At 58.3% G+C, this 8,490-nt stretch overlaps 1 protein-coding gene across 1 annotated transcript in view; it reads right to left on the reverse strand.

Annotated features, from left to right (window-relative positions):
- The window catches only part of P2RY8 (purinergic receptor P2Y8), a 50,786-nt gene extending 42,728 nt beyond the window's left edge, over positions 1-8,058 (reverse strand). Inside the window, exon 1 of the mRNA XM_021081375.1 lies at positions 7,674-8,058. The gene's annotated coding sequence lies outside the window, so the exon portion shown is untranslated. The remainder of the gene's footprint in view (positions 1-7,673) is intronic.
- Between the last annotated feature and the right edge of the window lie 432 nt (positions 8,059-8,490).

Raw genomic sequence — 8,490 nt, forward strand, 5'->3', positions numbered from 1 at the left:
TCCGTGGGGTCTCCTGACTGTGCTGGGATGTCTGGAGAGGGAGGGCAGGAGTGGCTGGTGGTCTGATCCTTGTTACGGCCCCCGGATGGCGTGAGGTCCTCGCGGTCAGTCTGTGGTCAGTGTAGGACCAGGGCTGTGTCATCTCCATCCCCTCAGCCATTATCCGCATAGCCCACATTTGTGGGGCCACGGGTGTGGGGCTTCCTCAATGTGCCCATGGCCTCGAAGTTTCCCAGCCAGAAGCAGGAGGAGCTGAGCCTGGGGTGAAAGTCTGAGAAGGATGGAGGGGCCAGGCAACGGCAGCGATCCAGAGGCCACGGCACACAGCGGAGACCGAGGTGGGGAGATAGAAAGACTCTCCCAAGGCCCCTTGAGAATTTCAGGGCCGCTCTGCCCTCCTTCTTCCTCCCAGCCCCTAACCCAGGGACCATCACCGCTGACAAGTCAGTAGAATTGACAGGAGGCTCAATGGTCACAGGGCTTGTGGGTCCAGGGCACAGTCTAGAACATGAACGTCCAGGGGCTGCTGGAGCAAAGGACCCACACTAGCTCCCCCTGGAGGCTCCAGGGGAGGGTTCTTCTCGCCTCTGCCAGCTTCTGGGGGCTCCCGGCGGCCCTGGGCTGGTGGCCGCCTCCCTCCCGTCTCTGCCTCTGTCTTCCCGTGGCTTCTGCTCTGTGTCCGGGTCTCCTCTTGTGTCTCTCAGGAGGACACTGTCCCTGGATGGAGGGCCCCCCTCATCCAGGAGGACCTCCTCCCAGATCCCTCATTTCATCACCTCTGCACAGACCCTTTGTCCACATGAGCGCCCGTTCCTGGGGTCTGGGCATGAGGACAAGGCCGTAGTTTGGGGCTCCGTCATTCAGCCCCCACCCCAGGGTGATCAATTGTTTCCATTCCTCACAACGGTCCCCATTTAGCCCCCAGAGCTCCGCCCTCTGCCCAGAGCTTCCTGCTTCCCCGGCAAATCGAGATGACTGGTCAGCCCCCATCCAGCACATGGACTGTGCAGTGCTGGGATGGGGCCCCTGGGCAGGTGCCAGGTGAGGGGCGAGATGTGGGGAAACGGGCCCTGTGCACACCTGGTGGACAGGTGAGCATGGTGGTGGCGAGCGGGGGCTCCCTTGTGCTGGGGGGAGGTAAGGCTCAACACCCGGGCTGGCAGAGCCTCTGAGGACAAGCCGTGCGTGTGCCACGTGGATGGCAGCCCCCACGTGCAGGGGCCACCAGCCCCCACCCCATGTCCGGGCCCTACGGGAAGCCCCCGCACGTGGCTGGGGGCTGATGTCGGCCCACCCCCGCCGAGTCCCAGGACCCACTACGGAAGTTTTCTGAGGCTCTGAGCAAAATGGAAAGCACTTTCAGCAGAAAAAGAGGATCTGAGGCTAATTCATGCCCGGGGCTTGGACGCAGACCAAACCCTCCGAGGCCGTGTCACGCTGGACACGCGTGGCCTGTTCACGTTCTCGGGAAAGCGTGCTCAGCCGTGGCCAGGACCCGATGACGTGTCCCAGGGCTGGGGGGTGAGGCCAGAATGTTTGCCGTAACCTTTCTGGCTCCCCTCAAAAATCCCTGCTCTCGAGTATTCTTGGTTCTCAGGAACCTCTCCAGTGGCCCCATCATTTTTCTGGCTCCCCAGTTTCTCTCTGGTCCGCAATATTCTCTCTGATTCCCCAACGTTTTCTCTGCTCCTCAATCTCTTGCCGGTCCCCAAGCTTCTCTCCTGTCCTCAGGAGTTCTGGTCCCCCCCACCGCCCCGCTCCCTGGTCCCCCTGCATCTCTCTCGTGGGGTCCGTCTCCATCCACGGCAACCTGGATGAGTCCTGATGTCTTCACGGGGCGGCCAGCAGGGACCCACCCCCGAGGCAGCTCAGGAACAGCAAAGCCACCAAAGCCACCGCCGCAGGAGGGAGGATGCTGCTCAAAGCCACGTCCCCACCCCCCACGTGCAGAAACCTGCTGTCCAACATTTGCATGATTGTTTAGAACAGGCAACGGGCGGGGCGGTCGGGTGCTGGTTTAGCAGCGAGCCAGCCCCGGGGGATCGGGAAGGAAACCAGCCAGCCGTGGCCACCGGCCGCGGGTGCTGGGCTCTCCAGGGCGCGCTCCGCGGGCTTCCTGTGAGTCAGAACCTGCAGGAACCGCGAGGCTCAAATGCGCCCGCACGGTGTTTATAGCCTGGGATGAGGAAGTAAGAGTGGGGGTGTCGGAGGGGACAGTTTGCTTTCCTTTCTGGGTTAACTGCAGTCACAGCTCCGCGGCTCAAAGGGCAGATGCAGTGGCCTGTGGTGCCCTTGCCCTCTGCTGCTCACGCCGCCCTCGCTTCATCATAGAATGTTGTCACCCCCACGTGGACGGCTGCTGGAGCTTTATGTATTTATCTTGACTTTGTCTTTTTAAGGCCGCGCCCACAGCATGTGAGGTTCCCAGGCTAGGGGTCGAATCAGAGCTGCAGCTGCCGGTCTACACCACAGCTCACAGAAAACACAGGATCCTTAAGCCACTGAGCGAGGCCAGGGATCGAACCCGCGGCCTCATGGGCACTCGTCAGGTTCGTTACCCCTGAGCGACGATGGGAACTCATATTTTAGGTTTAAACACTTACTTAAACACTATTTTAGCTTTAAATACTTACATTTTAAACACTACTTAAATACTATTTAAATTTTAAATACCATTTTAGCTTTAAATACTTATTTAGATACTATTTTAGCTTTAAATAATCAGAGAGAAAGCTCAACATCCCCATGCATAGAGCAATGATAATAATAGGAACAAGAGCTGTCATCATAGCAGGCAGTGTAGACTGCGGACGGGCTGGGTGCCTTTGAGAAGGTCCTGACGGACATGCTTTAGAATTCGATGGAGGTGGTGGTGGCACAACAATGAAGGTTCTAGATGCCTTTGGCCTGGATTCGCAGCAGGGAATTTTAGGGGACGTGACGTTCACCGCCACACCCGAAAACAACCAACACAGCGACACTTGCTTCCGTGACGGCGTTTCTGGGCATTTCAGCCCCTGTCTGGCTTTACCCTAATCCCAGCTCTGCTCAGCACCCTCCCCGGCACCATGGTGACGACGGAGAGTTGGGTCCCGCAGGGTAGCCAAGCAGCGGGGTCCCTGAGTCCACCCAGGCTCGCTGCAGGCAGCAGCTCTCTTCCCCCCATGCCTTCTGCAGAGCAGGGCACACAGGTGGCCTCGGGCAGGTGCTCGAGAGCCGGTGGACCGCAGGGAGGGGGGAGGCATGTGTGCAGCTCCACCTGCTAGAACCTGTGGGGCACGGGTCCAGGACCTAGTGAGGGTGCGGGAGTGGGGACCACAGCCAGCCAGCCAGCCAATGCACTCCTCCTCCTCGGGTAAGGGTGAGGACGCCGAGGCTCACGGAGAATTTCTTTGAGCCGTGTTGAAGCCCGGTACCCGGGGAGGTGGCCTTCCTTGGAAATAGGGTCTTTGAAGACGTAATGCAGGTGCCATTTAAGTCAGGACGTTGGTTAATCATGACGGTGGTCTAGTGCACACGGCGGGGGTCTTCATGAGAAGAGAAGGTACAGAGACACAGAAACAGCCACTGGGGGGCCCCTCACTAACCCGAGATGACTGGCGTCCTTCTAAGAGAAGACACAGAAATGCAGAGGGAAGATGGCTGCATAGAGATGGACACAAACATGGGAGGGAGGTGGCCCCGCCAAGGATGCCTGCAGCCCTCAGAGGTTGGAAGAGACAGGAAGGACCTTTCCCTGGTGCCTCTAGAAGGAGCCAGCCCTGCAGGAACCTTGGCGTTCCAGCCTCCAGAATGTGAGAGGACACAATTCTGGTGTTTTAAGACACTCCGTTTGTGGAGGTTTGTTACAGCTGCCCCCAAACACGATTTCGGGGGAATTCACTGGGAACCAGCCTTCTCTCCTGTTTTATCTGTCCATTCCTTCACTATTCTTCCTTCCGTCTATCCATCTATTCATCTAGTCATCCATTGATCTATTCATCCATCCGTTCTTTCAACCATCCACTCATTGATCCACTCACTCACCCATCCATCCATCCACCATCATCCATCCATCTATCCATCCATCATCCATCCATCCACCCATCATCCATCATCCATCATCCCTCCATCCCTCCATCCACCCATCCATCCACCCATCATCCATCATCCATCATCCCTCCATCCCTCCATCCACCCATCCATCCATCCATCATGCATCCATCCATCATGCATCCATCCATTCATCATCCATCCATCCACCCATCCATTCATCCATCCATCCATCCATCCATCCACCCATCATCCATCCATCCATCATCCATCATCCATCCATCCACCCATCCATCCACCCATGATGCATCCATCCATCCATCATCCATCCATCTATCCATCCATCATCCATCCATCCATCATCCATCCATCCATCCATCCATGATGCATCCATCCATCCATCATCCATCCATCATCCATCCATCTATCCATCTATTCATCCAGTCATCCATCAATCTATTCATCCATCCATTCTTTGAACCATCCACTCGTTTGTCCACTCACTCACTCACCCATCCATCCATCATCCATCCATCATCCATCCATCCACCCATCATCCATTCATCATAAATCCATCCATCCATCCATTCATCCATCCATCTACCCATCTATCAATCTACTATCCATCCATCCATGCCTCTATTTATCCTTCTATCTGCCACTCATCCATCCATCCACCTACTACCCACCCATCATCCATCCATCCATCCTCCAACAAACTGAGCCCATGTCCCTTACCAACAAGGTCACAGCTCATGCAGGCAGCCTGCCCCTTTGTTCCCTGTCACTATGACTAAGGGGTTATCTCTGATCCTACCCCTCGCCTGCCTGCTGGTCTGCCTGGGACTCGAGGATAGGAGTGACCTCAGCCCGTCCCACCCTGGCACGCGTGCCTATTACGCAAACACCTGGAGACCAGGCCTCCCACCGCAGGTCCTCGGAGGAGACTGCCCATCCTGGCAGATGCGCCACACCCGTGGCAGCGAGTGACCAGGCGGCTGGGAGAGGAGGCATCTCCCAATCCACCCACTTCCTCTGTTCCCTTTATAGCATGGGATGTTACCACAGTCTTCCAGCTGTTCCCATTTCGTCAGTAAAAATGCCACTTGTTGGCGCCAATGTCTGGCTCTTGGGCAGATGAGGTGATCCCATGCTATGCGGGTGACACACACACACACATATGCCAGGGCCTTTCTGGGGATGGTGGGGGATGAAGCCTGGCCCGTTTCCCTCCAGACATGGGCTGCCTGAGGGGTATTCTGCTTATGCCATACACACCATCTCTGTGCCCTGTCCCGGGGTCTTTTTACCTGAAATTATTAGGTTATAGGGGCAGGAGTGCACAGCTCAGATTAAGAAATGGGAGAAAGCGGTCCCACCCGCTTCTCCCCCCAGGACCCAGGGGCTGTGACAGGGCCCTGCTTCTCTGCCCAGCCCCCTGGGTCACCATCCCATGGCCCTTCTCATCCTTTCCCTGGGGGCCCTGAATTGGGGGCCGTTCTGCTCCACAGAGGACACTGGACAATGGCTGGGGACCGTTTGGGGTGTCATGGTTTGTGGGGGTGCTACTGATATCTGGTGGGTGGGAACAGAGTTGCTGTTGCTCAATACCCACAGGGCGCATGACACCCCCAAATTATCTCGTCTAAACTGCCAGTGGTTTGAGTTGAGAACCCTTCCTTACCATGACAGCCTTCTATCTGTCCTTCTGTCTCTCCATCCATCATTCATCTACCTGTCCATCCATCCATAATCTATCTATCCACCCACCTGTGGATCCACCCATGATGCATCCGTCTATCATCATCCATCTATCCATTATCAATCTACCCTCCCATCTGTCTATCCATCCATCACTCATCTCTCCGTCTATCTGTCTATCCATCCATCCATTAGCTGTCATCTGTCTATTGATCCATCCACCACCTATATATCATCTATATATCTGTATACCTATCATCTATCGAATATGGACCAATCAACCACCTACTTATCTATCCATCCGTCAGCCCCTCTACCATCTGTCTAGCAGTCATCTAAGTAGCCATCACCTGTCTGATTTATCTGTAACCTCTTTGTCTATCCACCTATCAGCTACTTTTCGGTCTCTCCATCTCTCAGGTCAGTGGATCTATCGCATCTATCTATGGACAATCTACCTACTTATGGATCATCTAATTTATCTATTTACCTGCCATTTATACCTTATCTATCTATCTATCTATCTATTTATCTATCATCTATCTGGGCTTGTGGCTGGGGCGATTTTGTCCCTCCGACCCCATGACATAGGACAACGCCTGGAGGGGGGTGTATTTCCGGTTGTCCCAACTTGGGGGAGAGGGAGATTTTGGCACCTGGTGGGTGGAGAGTGGAGAGGCCGCTCCACACCCCACAAGGCCTGGCAGGACCACCCAGCCTGGACATCACTCGTGTCACGGCAGAGCTGTGCCCCGACCCCGTGTCCCTGGCCCTCCATCCTGCCCCAACACCTGCTTTGTCCCTCTCTTCTGGCACCTCCTCGCTTGGTCGGGGATCCTGGGGTCCTGCTGTCCCGCATAAACAATGGCCAGCCGCCCACCACGGCTGTTAAAGTCCAGGGTTCCCTATTCTCAGCCCCCTGTCATTCACGGGCCTCCCTCGGGTATCAGGCCAGCACCACCTGCTGTGAACACAGCCCCGCGGCTCCGCCCGGCCTGGCCCACAGCACCCTCCTGCCCCGCCTTCACCCTGCAGCTTTCCTCCGGGACCGCCCCAAGGCTCCCTCCACCCAGCGCACACACCCCATCCTCACCCCGGACTCTTCCCTGGGCCTGGTCCCTCCTCCTGGAGGGGCGGGGCCGCCAGGGTTCGGGGGACCGCGTCCAGGGGGCGCACCCCATCCCTCCATCCACACCGACCTTGGCAAGGCCCGAACAAACGAGATAAAGTCACCATCTCGGCAGCGGCAGCGCGGCAGCGTCTCAAAAGCACCCTTGGAGCTCACGTCCGGCCCCAGGCGCCGGACCCCTCGCTCGGCTTCTCACCCCGAGGCGACGGCGGCGAGGCCCCGCCCGGGCTCCGTGCGTCCCCTCCCCTCGCCCCGCCTGCTCCGGGGGGTGCCGGCCGCCTCTGACCACAAGGGCTGCGCAAACGCGACCACACGACCGAGGAGAGAAAAACCCCTCCTCAGTTTGGAAGCAGAACCACGCGCTCCGTCATTCCTCTTAGTCAGGCGTGACCCCGAGGCGCAGACGGCCCGGGTGGCGCTGGGCAGCCGCCAGGCGGCACGTGGGGCGGCCCTGCTCCGCAGACTGTCTGCCTCAGCTTCCAAAACGCCCCGAGAAGCTGGGCGTGTGAGCGAGCCGGAGGCGTCCGCTGCTCGGAGCGTCCCCCCGGACTCAGGCCCCGGGCGCCGCCGCCTTCGGGGCTCACCTGGGTGCAGGTGTGTTCCCGGAGGCTTTTGCACGAGAGGGAGCGGGCCAGCGCCTCCGCGCCCAGTGCCCGTGGCTGCGCGTGCCTTTCTGGACGATTTTCTAGCCCGTCTGCACCCGGGAGAGGAGAGGGCACGCAGCCTCGCTCCCAGCTCGCGTGAGACCCTCCCCGCGACCCTCCCTCGTTGCAGACGAGGCACGTCCATAAGGAAACGGCCATGAACTCACCTGCACCGGCCGCGGCTGCAGCGGCGGGGCGCGTCCGCGGTGTAGACGCCACCGGGTCGGAGGGCGGCAGCTGTGCTTCAGAGCCGGGGGTCAGGAAGCGGCGTCCTGTGGCCCCTGAGCGAGCCGGGGTCTGTGTGGGCGAACGGCCCCGGGGCCAGCGTCCCGAGCGGCCCCCAGGCTCGCGGCGCAGGATCCATGGCGAGCCGGCTGCACGCCCGCCGGACCAAGTCCCCAAGGCCACTTCCAGGCTCAGCGGCGCCTTGGACACTCGGGGTAGGTGGAGAGGAAACCCGTTTTGAAATTTCCTGTGCAACCGTCTGTGTACGCCTGCCGCCCTGGGCCGAGCCCCGGCCCCCTCCTATCAGCGCGCGCCCTGCTGGGGGCGGGGAGCCGGCGCCCAGAGTCCGGGCCCCGGGGCTCGGCCGCGACCCCAGGCGGCTGCGGGGAGACCTTCCCGCCCCTGGGAGGGGTTGCTGCCTGCAGAAGCGCTTCTGACGCGGCGGCGGGGGGGGGGGGGGGAAGGGCCCCTGGGTCTTGGAGGTGCACCCGGCGGGGACCCGCAATGTATTCTAGAGGGAACAGATGCCTCGGGCTTTTTCCTTAAGAAAAGAAAAAGTTAGAAGATAATATAAGTAAACTATTTTTTAAGTAAAAAAAACCTAGGTGTTTATTCCCTCTGGGAATAATGTATGTATTTGTATGACTGGGTCGCTTTGCTGCACAGCAGAAATTGGTACAACATTGCAAATCAACTATAATTAAAAAAAGTTTTTTTTTTCCCCTTTTTGGTCTCCCTGCCAAGGGATCAGATCCGAGC

The sequence above is a fragment of the Sus scrofa genome, unplaced genomic scaffold, assembly GCF_000003025.6.
Source record: "Sus scrofa isolate TJ Tabasco breed Duroc unplaced genomic scaffold, Sscrofa11.1 Contig1537, whole genome shotgun sequence".
In the NCBI taxonomy this organism is placed as follows: domain Eukaryota; kingdom Metazoa; phylum Chordata; class Mammalia; order Artiodactyla; family Suidae; genus Sus; species Sus scrofa.